The sequence below is a fragment of the Heloderma suspectum genome, chromosome 8 (assembly GCF_057233095.1).
Source record: "Heloderma suspectum isolate Gila_16-S chromosome 8, 16-S_ref, whole genome shotgun sequence".
In the NCBI taxonomy this organism is placed as follows: Eukaryota; Metazoa; Chordata; class Lepidosauria; order Squamata; family Helodermatidae; genus Heloderma; species Heloderma suspectum.
This window is the reverse complement of record NC_139465.1, coordinates 45,775,213-45,788,446: the sequence shown is the minus strand read 5'-3', so window position 1 is coordinate 45,788,446 and position 13,234 is coordinate 45,775,213.

The window sequence follows — 13,234 nt, the reverse complement described above, 5'->3', positions numbered from 1 at the left end:
ACTTTCTTCAGCTACATGCATAGTAAAAGGCAGAGGAAAGAAATGGTGGTTCAGCTATTAAATAAGGATGGCAAAATGATAACAGATGACAAAGAAAAGGCAGAGGTGCTCAATTCCTACTTTGGCTCAGTCTTCTCCCAAAAGAGGGTCTATAACCCCCCTGGCCAAGGCGAAGTGCAGGCTGAAGGGGCAGGATTGCAGCTTGAGATCGATAGGGATATGGTCAAGGAACACCCAATTACTTTGAATGAGTTCAAATCTCCAGGGCCAGATGAACTGCATCCTCGAGTGATAAAAGAACTGGCAGAAGAACTCTCAGAACCACTGTCTATTATCTTTGAGAAATCCTGGAGGATGGGTGAAGTGCCAGATGATTGGAGGAGGGCTAAAGTTGTCCTATCTTCAAAAAGGGTAAAAAGGAGGAACCTGGGAACTACAGACCAGTCAGTCTGACATCCATCCCTGGGAAAATTCTGGAACAGATGATAAAGCAATCCATCTGGAAGCACCTTGAAAATGCAGTGATTACTCGAAGCTAACATGGATTTGTCAAAAACAAGTCCTGCCAGACAAATCTCATCTCATTTTTTGATCAAGTAACCCCCCTTGTGGACCGTGGAAATGCTGTAGACATCATATACCTCGACTTCAGCAAAGCTTTCGACAAAGTGCCCCATGATCTCCTGATGAGCAAACTAGCTCAAAGTGGGCTAGATGAAACAACGATCCAGTGGATCCACAGTTGGCTACAGAATCGGACTCAAAGAGTGCTTCTCAATGGGACCTTCTCCAACTGGGGGGAGGTAACGAGTGGGGTACCGCAGGGCTCAGTCCTGGGCCCAGTGCTCTTCCACATTTGTATTAATGACTTGGAGGAGGAGGTGCAGGGAATGCTGATCAAATGTGCAGGTGACACAAAATTGCGAGGGATAGCTAATACTTTGGAAGACAAAAACAAAATTCAAAGTGATCTGGATAGACTGGAGCGCTGGGCAGAAAACCACAGAATGACATTAAATAGGGATAAATGCCAAGTTCTGCACCGAGGAAAAAGAAACCAAATGCACAGTTACAAGATGGGGGATACATGGCTCAACAACACTATAACCAAGAAGGATCTTGGAATGGTTGTCAATCACAAGCTGAATATGAGCCAAGAATGTGATGTGTCTGCAAAAAAGGCCAATGCTCTTTTGGGCTGTATTAATAGAAACATAGCTTCCAAATCCTGGGAAGTACTAGTTCCCCTCTACTCAGCACTGGTTAGGCCTCATCTGGGGTACTGTGTCCAGTTCTGGGCACCACACTTTAAGAAGGATGCAGACAAACTGGAGAGGGTTTAGAGGAAGGCAACAAAGACGATCAGGGGACTGGAAACAAAGCCCCATGAAGCGAGACTGAAAGAACTGGGCATGTTTAGCCTTGAGAAGAGAAGACTGAGGGGAGATATGATAGCACTCTTCAGGTACTTGAAAGGTTGTCACAGAGAAGAAGGCCAGGATCTCTTCTTGATCATCCCAGAGTGCAGGACACGGAATAATGGGCTTAAGTTACAGGAAGCCAGATTCCAACTGAACATCAGGAAAAGCTTCCTGACTGTTAGAGCTATACGACAATGGAACCAATTACCTGGGAAGGTAGTGGGCGCTCCCACACTGCAGGCGTTCAAGACGAGGCTGGACGGCCATCTGTCAGGGATGCTCTGACTTGGATTCCTGCATTGAGCAGGGGGTTGGACTCAATGGCCTTGTAGGCCCCTTCCAACCCTACTATTCCATGAGAAGACTGAGCCAAAGTAGGAATTGAGCACCTCTGCCTTTTCCTTGTCATCTGTTATCATTTTGCCATCCTTATTTAATAGCCGAACCACCATTTCTTTCCTCTGTCTTTTACTATGGACGTATCTGAAGAAGGCCTTTTTGTTGCTTTTAGCATCCCTCGCTAACCTCAGCTCGTTCTCAGCTTTAGCCTTCCTGACACCATCCCTGCAATTCTGTGCTACCTGCCTGTACTCTTCCTTTGTTGCTTGGCCTTCTTTCCACTTCTTATATATGTGCTTTGTTTTCAGGTCATCTCTAAGCTTTTTGTGATGTCACATTGGCGTCTTCTGTTGTCTTCTGCCTTTTCTTCTTGTTGGAATTGTTAGTAATTGTGCCTTGAGAATTTCCTTTTCCAAAAGCTCCCACCCATCTTGGACTCCTTTTCTCGTTAGCGTTGCTTGCCATGGGACCTTACTGATCATTGTTCTGAGTTTATTAAAACCAGCTTTCCTAAAATCCAGGGTACGAGTTTGGCAACCCTCAGCTTTTGCTTCCCTTAGAACCAAGAACTCAAGTATTAAATGGTCGCTTTCCCCCAGAGTTCCTGTAACGGCTACTTTACCCACTAAGTCATCCTTGCTGGTTAGGATCAAGGCAAGGATAGCCGATCCTCTAGTTCCTACCTCTACTTTCTGTAGGAGGAAGTTATCCGCCACACAAGTCATTTGATTAGCAATGGACATCTGATGAACAACCACTACCTTTGAAATGTCCTTCAGTCAGTTCCCCATGACTTCTAAAAGGGTCAGTGAAGGGATGTTCCAAGTAGTCTCTGGGGTTCCCAGTTCTCCTGAAACCTACCCAAGGAGGGACACTGCAACCAGAAATGTCTCTTATTACATGCCAGTACTTGTGTATTATTTTCACAGTTGAAAAGGATAAATAGGACAACTCATGGGAGCAAGTAATATTATTAGATGCATCCTGTCCTGCACGTAGGTGTTAAGTTTCTGTCAATGCGGTGCACTTATGCTGGAGAGAGGTGTCACATGTGAAGATGTTAGTGTGGTTTCTTTCAATTGTGCAGAGATAGTTTTGACCAGAGGGACCAGGAACATATTTGGTTCCATCAGGGATGTCTGGATTATATGAAGTCCGTCCCACATGTGTTCCATGGATTGTGCAGTGTCATTTGTTCTGGCGGCTGTGCATGGATGGATTTGATTTTTGAACGAAGAATCCCGTAAGAGAGTTTGCAACAACGTACATAATTTACATTAGTAAGTAACCTTTAGCGTATTGTCCCCCATTCCATTCAGCGTTCCCCCGCGTATATTTACCAGTCTCAGCAGAAACGTGTGTATTTTCCTACAAATATATTTGTGTAGATTTCAGGAAAGTAAAGACAGGGTCTGGACATTCACGGACTCTGCGCAGCCTGAGGGGGCCAGCCTGCCGCGGATTCTGCGGGTCGGATTCTTAGGAATCCGAGGTCATTTTAGTCCGTTTTGAATTTCTCCAGCATCCTTCAGTCCCACTGGGGTTCAGTGGAGGTAGCATTTGGATCTGTCCCCCACACAGGGCGTGTCTCCATGAGCGATTTACTCTGGGCTGGCTGCATTCGGACGTCGTGGCCATCCAGCAGCCACCCTGGAGCTTATCAGGGAAAAACCGGATTTCCTAAGGCTGCTCAAAGTCTGATTCTTTTCCTCCAGCCGGGTTCTCCGCGGTAGAGTTGCTGCGTGCCCCAGCCCCCGCACTGGCCTTGGGTGTGCTAGCCCTGCCCAGGGCCGTGCCTTGCACCGTGACCCCTGTCAAAGGGGGTTTCCTGTCCCTGTGTTTCCCAGCACAAACCAAGTAGTGTCTACTCAGAAGTAACTCCCATTGTGCGCAATGAGGCTTGTCCATGAATGTGCACTTCAGAATTTACAGAAAACCAGCTCAATCAAAATAGCGCATTTTAAAGCACTAATTCCCTAAAGGCTGTGAAGCATTTACCAAGCTGCAATTCTCCATTGTTTGGTTTATTGCCTTCGGAAGTAACTCATTCACACCTTCATTACAGTGATCCTGCACGCCATCGGACTAGAAAGGGGGCTGGTTTCTCCTGTGTCTTTCCCAGCACAAACATAAGTGTGTCTACTCCCCTTCTAACTCCCCTTCTAGTTAATGAGGCTTGTCCCCTGAATGTGCACATCAGAAGTAACTCATTCACACCTCCATTACAGCGATCCTGTGCACCATCGGGTTAGAAAGGGAGCTGGCTTCCCCTGCATGTCTTTCCCAGGACAAACCAATTAGTGTCTACTCAGAAGTAACTCCCATTGTGCTCAAGGAGGCTTGTAATTAAGAAGAAAGCGAAGGGAGAGCCTGGAGGTGGGGAGCCTCAGCAGCCCCTGCCAGTCAGATGACATTCACTCCAACCCCCTGCCCCCACCCAGAAGTATGTTCTCTGAAGCAACTTTTACTGGTGCGATGAACTTGCTCATGGAGCTCTGCGTGGAGCAAAGCCGGCTCCTTGAAAAATCTGGGCAAGCCAAGACTGGCTTCTCCTTCCATTGCCATGGAGAAACTCCCACAGTCTTAGTCTTGATGACACGCTGTAAGTTGCCTCCATCATCCAATCACAAATGAGGGAAACTGGACTTCAGAAACATTTGCTCAGGCGCTACAGAGGTTTTCAAATAGCGGAAGTGAGCTGGGAGCCCCCACCCCTCTGAATTCGGGATATTGTAAAGGCTTTTTATCTGGTTTGTCTGCAACCAGGAAACGTTTATGTCTTACAAGGAGACTTTGGGGTTTTCCATGGGGATTGGCTTACCTTTTGCAAATGAATCTCTCATGTGAAAACTGCTCTTTTCATGCCAACATTTATATTTGTTTAGCACTGTGAATAGGGGGCGGTTCAAAATGGGGTAGAGCAGCAAGGTGGGGTCTTCAGCCCAGGTCTCCAGGACTGTAGTGTGACTTCATAAAAAGGGTTTGCTACTTGAGAGATCAGCATGAATGGGATGGCTTGATCAGATGGGTTCACGCCCACAATTTTCATGGAAACCCATGGAACTGAACCATCACTTCAGAAAAGGTGCATCAACTGCTTAATTTGGAATGTTGCTAGATATAATGTGAAATTCGGTACAGCAAAACCACCTTCCACTTGGCTTCTATGTGGTTCTGGTTTTGAGATCCTAGACTATCTCTCTTTGTTCCATGACCATTCAATGAGTTCTTGCCGTTTAAAAAAAAGATTTCAGAGGGAGGGATGGGGTATCATGTGAAAAATAAATAAAAACCTAGGGGGAATCATCATTTTTACAAAAGCTCATTTGTCCAGCATTCCAAGTTTGCAGTTCTTGCTTGACTCATTTGATCACTGGGGCATAGTTTCTAAGAAGTGACTGAAAGCGGTCCTTAGGTATTAAGATGCCTAGATATTTCAGGCAAGAAAGCGTTAAGTTCAAATTGGAAAGATTTTGCAGCTTTGTGCAGATAAATGTGGGCTGGATCCTGTTCTTAATTGAAATCAAGGGACAAGTTATGATTAATACAAGTCCCAGTGATTATAATGGGCCTACTCTAAGTATGACTAAGTCTGGATCCAACCCTGTATGGTAAAGCAAAAACATTCAGATTTGTCATAGTTAACTTTTAGACCTGTTAATTATTGCTTGAAATTTGGTCAGGGTTTCTCTAAAGGCAGGGATAGCTTCTTCTGGGTTTGATATGAATAAGAAGGTATCATCTGTGAAAAGCTTGATTAGGTAAGTATTTTTATTAATTTGCACTCCTTTAGAAATCCTGCTTTTTTAGACATTAAAGCTTGGATTGCAGCAGCACAGAGGAGAAAGATAAGTAATTAAAGTAACCTACCATATAATTGATAATTGCAAACAATAATATAATGGATGTGGGTTGGGTTGTTATAATATGGACAATTCATCAGGTAGTCTGTTGAAATTGGGAAGGAAAAGAGACATATGTGCGTAGAAAAACAGAGGGCAAGTTCAGATAATTGCAGTGCATGCTCCCACCTGGGTGGCAGTGTGGGGCACACAGAACAGGGATGAGAAAGGCGGCTGGATGATATCAAACATCAGAAAAAAGAAAGCTTTGCAAAAGCACATTAAAAAGAAATAAATTATAAGATACCAACCTTCTCAGTTATACACTAAAGAGAAAAAATAATGTAATTCACACTGACAGCATCAGAGGCTGGAGACTGACAACTTTTTTCAGAAAGTTGAAATGAGTACAAAATATAGGAAGCTGCGTTTGTTTGTTTGTTTATATAAGGTCATGCTGGCTGGGAATGATGGCAGTTGCAGTCCAACGCATCTGGAGGATGCCAGCTTGGGGGAGAAGACCGTTCTAAAGGACCATGTTTATGAGCTTGTGGGTTGTCCTGGAACAGCCTTGCTGCTGGATTTCCAGGTGTCTTTCACTGGCCTTGGCAATGGCTTCTCTCAGTATTTGGCTTCAATCATCCATGCTTTGGCCGTTACTTGTACTGACAGCTGCTGTAATGATCTCATGCAACTCCACCCATCAAGATGGTTCACCGATCTCTTGAGCTAGTGCAGAATTCTGCAGCTCGGAGAGTAAGTACATCAAGAAAAATGCGGTGGAAGCTGGTGGCTCCAGTGTCAGTGGTCCAGTGAATCCACACTGGGTTTCAGTCAGAACTTTAAAGGCGCTCCCCTTGCTTCACACCTTGGATAGCTCCTTTAAAGTTCTGACTGAAACCCAGAGCGGATCCACCAGCCCACTGACATCGGAGCCACCAGCCTCCACTGGAAAAATGTACATTATTAATGTACACCATTATAGAAGTTTTAGCTGCCAGGCAAGTTGGTGGGGTGCATCTTGACCTTCACCTCGGGCTGCACAACCTCTTGGGCTGGCCCAACAAGAGGGAAGGGTTGAAGGGGGAGCGACACAGGTCATGGAAGGGCCAAAACAGACGTTACTCTGAATGTGTGTCTAGCAGCTCTGGGCAGTCAGTATCTAACTGGACACGAGTACTAACATAAATTACTCTGCATAGCATAAGGGACCACTAGTGTGAGCTGGCGGGATTCCCCAGAAAACCCCTCGTGCCAGCCAGCACTGTTGGCGGTACACTGGCAGTTCCTTACGCTGCGCAAAGTCATTTAGGTTAGCACTCATGTCCGGCTGGATACTGGTCTTTTTTCATTTGTATTCTAGAGTTGGTGCACGGGGCCCAGTCTGGATCTTAAAAGCCCCCTCTCCTCTGTGCTTTTGTCCTGATCCATATCTGGATCCCTGCACATATGCTGGAGAAAAAATGTGATGGGGAGATGCTGCTGCTAGATACACATTTAAAGTCATGTCTGTTTTGTCCCTACCACCACGTGCTCCCTGGCCAGCACTTCTCATAAATGACTTGCCCACACTGGTGAAAATGGGCGTCTCAGGTGGGAACACACCTGCTTAGCAACCATCTTTCAAGTTCATAGGAGATATTTTCTCCTTTAACAAGTCAAAGCAAGATGTCCTTTTGTTCATTTCTAATGGGGAAGATTTCATGGGAAGCGACGACTTCATTGATGACCTCATTGCTTGGCAGCTGTTGCTTTCAGGGAGATTTGGAAGAGCTACTGAAGGAGGGGAAGGATGTTTAATTGTGATTGATCGAAGTGTGTGTGGGGAAAGAACAACTTGCTCATCTGTGAAGATAATAATCACCACCCAAGGGGCTGACTGTGAAGTTCCACATGGACCATTCCTAGGCCAGTGTTCATTCCAGGCAGCCCTTGGTAGCTTGCCCAGGAATGGACAAATCTTTAAATTTCCGTTTCTCTCAGTTTCTAATTTTTCCAATGTTAAGTTGGGTTCGTCCCAAATTTTGAGGTTGCATGAAAATTTGTATGCATTTTTTAGCACATTTCTCCTAATCTATGCATTTTTGTATATATTTTGCCGAATATACACGTTTTTGCAAGTTTCTGAAGTGTTATTTGCCCTAATATACACACATTTTTGTATCTTCTTTTTTTACTGGAGAAGTGCAAATGTCAAAAGATAACTCAGTTTTCACACAGTAGCTTGAAAGTGAGAAATTAGCTGAATTTCTCCCCCCTTCCGAAGGTTGGCTCTAGTTTCTCAAGATGGGTGAGAGTCCTTGAAACCGCTTTCCCACCCCGGCTGAGCCTCTCCTGGCACGCAGCAGGCACAGGTGAGCCTTTGGCCTCCTCCATGCACGCAGGGCCAAAGTGAGGCCGCTCCTGGATGTCAGCTGCTGTGCGTCCTGCAGGAACATGCAGTGCACAAGTGTTCTAAGACAGGCACTTGGGGGTGGGGGGTGGGGTCCTCTGGAAATAGGCTGATGTGGAAGCAAAATTTGGGCTGCTGTAAGAAAATTTCCCCCCTCTCTGCCCCTTTCTCTTAAATGTGACGTGAGGATCCTGTGACCAACCCCCAACTTATGTATTTATTCTAGAATACTTCAAGAGATTGCTAGTCAGGTCCAGCTTTGGAAACACTGCACCAGACATCTTTAGCGTGGGGCTCGCAATCCACGCCCCCCCGCGCAGCTGAACAATATTGCTATAAAGCGATGTGTGTGGATTGTGCCATTATACGGTTTAATTCAGCCTCCCCCCCAGATGTGTTGGACTGCAACTCCCATAGTTCCCCGCCAGCATGGCCAGTGACTGGGAATGGTGGGCGTTGCAGCCACACACATCTGGAAGGCGCCGGCGGGGAAGGCTGTGCGAGCAGGCGGCACCTGAGATATTGCTGGGAAAGCCCCAGCGCATCACCTGCTGACATAGAGACAGCACGCCTCTCTTCCCAGGGGGACGGTGTCCTTTCGGCGGCCAGAGAGAGACCTCATCCTCCTGCCTTTTGCCTGCCTCTGCAAGACTGACAATGATCTCATTTCCTCTCTCTGCCATCTGCATTTACAGAGCTGGGTCATAATCATACCACACACATAGCAAAAGGGAGGGTTTAAGCATAAGCTGCTGCTTTTGGTATATTTTAAGCCGTGCCTACCCATTTGTTTCCGTAAGAGACGAGACCCGGCGGGGTCGCTGTTTTTGTTTGTTTCAAACTAGTTTCCATGATAAGCTTTGATGAATACAAGCAGTCAAGGCAATATAATTCGTTTAGGAGTTTGAGCTCTGAATTCAGATAATGAATTTTAGATTTAAAACAATGCTGAATTTAAAAAAGTATCATTGCTAGATTTCTGTCTTTGGGTGCATAAAAACATACCTTAAAAACAATTTCAGTGCAGAAAGACATACCTTAAAAACAACTTTTGTCTGTTGTGGAGTGAGGCTATCCCCCCCTTTTTTTTACAGAGCATTTGAAGATGGACATCCCAGGGATTCAAGTGTTGATTGGGTCATGTGTCTTGCATCTCCCCCCCCCCCCTCCGCTTCACGGAGGTTCCATCTTTTAACAAAACCATTGTATCTACATCCCATTTAATGTACATCCCTTGCCTTATGTTTTTTTTAAAGCACAATTAACTTTTTGCAATCAAAACCTTGGGGGAAGGAAGGGGAAGAGGGGTTCATGACATCTCAAGGGTCTTAGCAAATCAGTGCTGTGCACAGCCAGTGTCTCTTGCAAATACCAATAACTGGTTTCCCCTAAACTTGAACCGGATCCTTGATTGCACATTAGATCAAAATTTGGTGAACGCGCTTCTACAGTGGCTTACCATTCAAATTATGTACATGTGTACACATCCTTTGTTACTCAGTTCTGTTTCCACATTCTAATTCCAATTAACTTGCAGCTGTTGGGTCAAGGCTCATCTTGCGTGCCTTGCAAGGAGGTGAAGCCTTGCAAGGCGCTTGGACTTGTTTTTGAACCTTGTGTCTAGCACACCCTAGCTTTGGAAAGAGCTATTACCTTGTTTGATGGCAAAACAAACTGTTTGCAACACTTTAGGTGAAAATGACGGCGTTGAAGGTGACAGACCGACCTTAAAGCAGATGGACCCCAAGATGTTGGACTCACTGGTCCTGATTCAAGATGTGATCCTCAAACCACAGAAACTCCCTTCCTTCTTTGCGCAGTCATTTGTACAACCCTGCTTGCTTTCAACAGCACTGCACTTCTCTGTAATAGCGTCCCACCCCACTGTCAGCCTCGGGGGGAGGGGGGAGGACTCCACCTGAGCTGAGGGGGCCTCCCCCCTTCTCTCGGGAAGGAACCCCCCCGATGCTCCTAGCAACTCCACAGGGTGGGAGGGTTGGACCCCAGGCCTGCTGGCCAAATCTGGCCTGTCTGGGGTCCCAATCCAGCCCTCCGAGGTTTGCCAAATGGCCCCAAGCCCAGCCCCCCCCCCCCGACAGCCAATCTTCTCGTGGCTTCCTGGCTTCTGCACGCGGAAAGGCTGAAATGCCTCTCCTGAGGCTCAGTTACTGGCAGCAACAGCTGTGAGCAACGATGTGTATTTTTGACCCCTCTTGCCTGCGGCCTCCGAGACCTCCCCCGACCCCTTTGCCTTCAGCCCTGCCCACAACAGGAATGTGGCCCCAGGAGCTCCTCTGAACCTGAAAGAGGTTCCACACCATTTTAACAGCTTGGTCTTTAGCCCCAGATTCAGTTGTTCATTTCCAAAACGAGAGGACTCAAGCTGGTCCTGCCCTTTGGGGCAGCAGAGAACAACTCTTTGCCCTCTGCTACGGGGCAGCCCTTCAGGTATCTGGAGAGTGCTGTCGTGTCCCTGCGTGGTCCTCTTTTCTCCAGGCTAAACATACTCCATTCCGTCAACCTTTCCTGAGAGGACTGGTTTTCCATTCTGCTGACCATCTTTGTTCTCCCCCAAACCAATTTCCAATTTCTAGGCAGCAGGGGTAGGCAACTTGATCCCCTCCAGATGCTTTGGACTACAACTCCCATAAGTTCCAGTCGGCATGGCCAATGGTCATGGATTATGGGTGTTGCAGTCCAAAACATCTGGTTGCCTACCTTCTTAAAAGAATTTTAAAGAAGGGGTAGGTACTTTAAGGTCTACAGCTGGGGTCACCAATGTGGTGCCCGCGGGCACCTTTGTGCTTACAGACACATCTCTTTGTGCCTGCTAGGTTCTCCTCCCATTCCGTTTCTATTTTATTTCTTAAGGGTTTGAAAAAACAGGGAGGCTGGCATGCTGCAAAGTGACAGGCTGCCCTCCAGCACCTTCTTTATTTGGGTTCAAGTGTGGCTTTGGGTTTTGGAGCCCAGACGCCAGTTCTGCCTTGGACTTAGGTTCTTGGACAAGTTAGTTTCCTTTTAGCCTCACCAATTTGCCTTCTGGGAAATGTGGGTTTTGTGACCATCCATGTCCACCATGGGAGTGATTTTATGAATGGGCAACTCCTCCCCCCACCCCCGCAGCAGCCAGTTTGTGAGAGCAGCCAAAAAATTCCAAAAGCACTTGCCAGCCCAAACAGGTTGAGGAGCCCTGGTCCGTCTTATAGCGTGGTACCCAGAACTGGACACTGGAAATGATTCAGTTCCTCCTCAGGATGAGGATGACTGTCATATGTTCTTTTTGAGATTGGCTGATACTGTTCTATTGCAAAACTATTTTTAGACAAGGGGCTCTTTCACACTGAGCTTTTATCCTGCAATTAATATTGCTCCTTCACGGAAGTGTGCAGGCTTTACATGACGCCGTGATCATTCAAGGCGTCTCCTGCACTAAATGCCCTTTGTTCCATTTCTAAATAAATCGCAGATAATGAGCTATCAAATTACCCCACTGAGTTCCGCTTGAGTTCCGTGAAAAGAGGAAAAGCGGCAAGGAGAGGAGCGAGATCAGTGAAAGATAATGGAAGGCTCAGATACGGGTGGAAGGGGGTGGGGGGAAAGGAAGCAGGTGAAAAAGGGAGTTGCTGTGATCCTGCATTTAAAATGAAGCAGAAAGCCCCACTTTAAATGCAGGATTTTAGGCTGGTGTAGAGATGCCCTTGGAATGAGGTTGCGCCAGTTCCTGATCAATCCCTCTAATTAATGGTCTCCAGGGGCAGAACTGAGTTGGCCAGAAACGGCCGGCCTGTTCTGCTGTAGGATTATTCCTTCCATGTTGGGGAAACAAACACGCCATGCATTCCCAACCTTCTTAAATCATTGCAAAATCGGGGTGGGGGGGTGGGGGATGTTTCCTGAAAGCAGCATTAGGTTGAAGGACAAAGAAAGATGACAGCTATTATTAAAACCTAACGTAGCAATATTCTTTCGGCTGTTCAATACAAAGGTCTCTGCACTGGATGCGGGCAAATGGATAGTGCCATAATATTGCTAAGTTACACGTGTTAGCCATAAGTGAAATTAATTCTATATCTTAAGTGTAGACTCCAGAACTGGCTTTAAGAAAACAACCCAGAGCTTTCCTGTCTCAAGGCATAACCCATCTATCTTCAGCCTTCAGAGGTTACCTTGCTTCATGTATCCCCATGCTTGATCCTCAGAGTAACTGGACCTACATCAGTGCTGCAGGGCAAGAAGGTAAAAGGGCTCAACAATACAAAGACACATTTGAAGCCACCCAAGCGATAGACCTGGCAAATCCAACATGGCGCCCAGGGACCCCCCTCTTAGTGCCCACCAGGCTCCCTGCCCAGCCCGATTTCAATTTTTTTAGGGTGCAATCCTATGGCTGCTAGTCAGCAGCTAGATGGCCATAGGACAGGTCGGTTCCTGGGAACTGACCTCAGAGCCCACGCTCCAAGGTTGGTTCCCTGAGAACCAACCTCCACTCCCTCCCACGCTGCCTCGTAGGCAGCGCAGAACGGCCCTGCACTCAGGAAGAGGAGTGCGGAGTGGCAAAAACGCGGTGTTCCTGGGGGTGTGTTGGGGCAGGGAAGTCAGAAATGCTGGTGTGAGACATCCTATGTGTTGTCCAGCTGCCACTTCCCGTGCTCCAAGAAATCGGCTGTCTAGCTGCAAATGCAGGGCAGCTGAAGCACGGAGAGGACGATCCCCTCCACGCTTCTCCTGCCCTGCATTGGATAGGCCGGGGCCTCTGAGCTTAGAGGCAGTCACCTATCTCGATAGAATTGTGCCCTCCATTATTTTAATTTAAAATATTTTTTAACTGGGAAGCTGGCATACTGCAAAATGAAGTGCTGGCATCTAGCAACATCTTTATTTCCTAGAATGCCTCAGCCCACATGGGTCCTGGAGGCATTCCTAAGAAATAAAAAACCAGAAAAGTTAAGGTGGGGGTGATAGGGATTGCCTGGGGGGCACAGAGCATCCTGGGGGGCTAGAGAGCAAGGAAGGTGCTTTACTTGTGCCTTTTGTGGGCATGTCTTGCATTTTGAGGGGTTTCACTGTGCATTTGTGATTCTCTACGCATCACCAGTTTGCCTTCTGTGAAACTGGTATTTTGTTGTACTGAGTGGGGGCAAATATGTGATTTGGCATTTGGGGCTTGGAGCTCTGCCTTACAGAGCTCAGTTTCTTGGTGGAGTTACTCGTCTCTGAGACTCATCCATTTGCCTTCT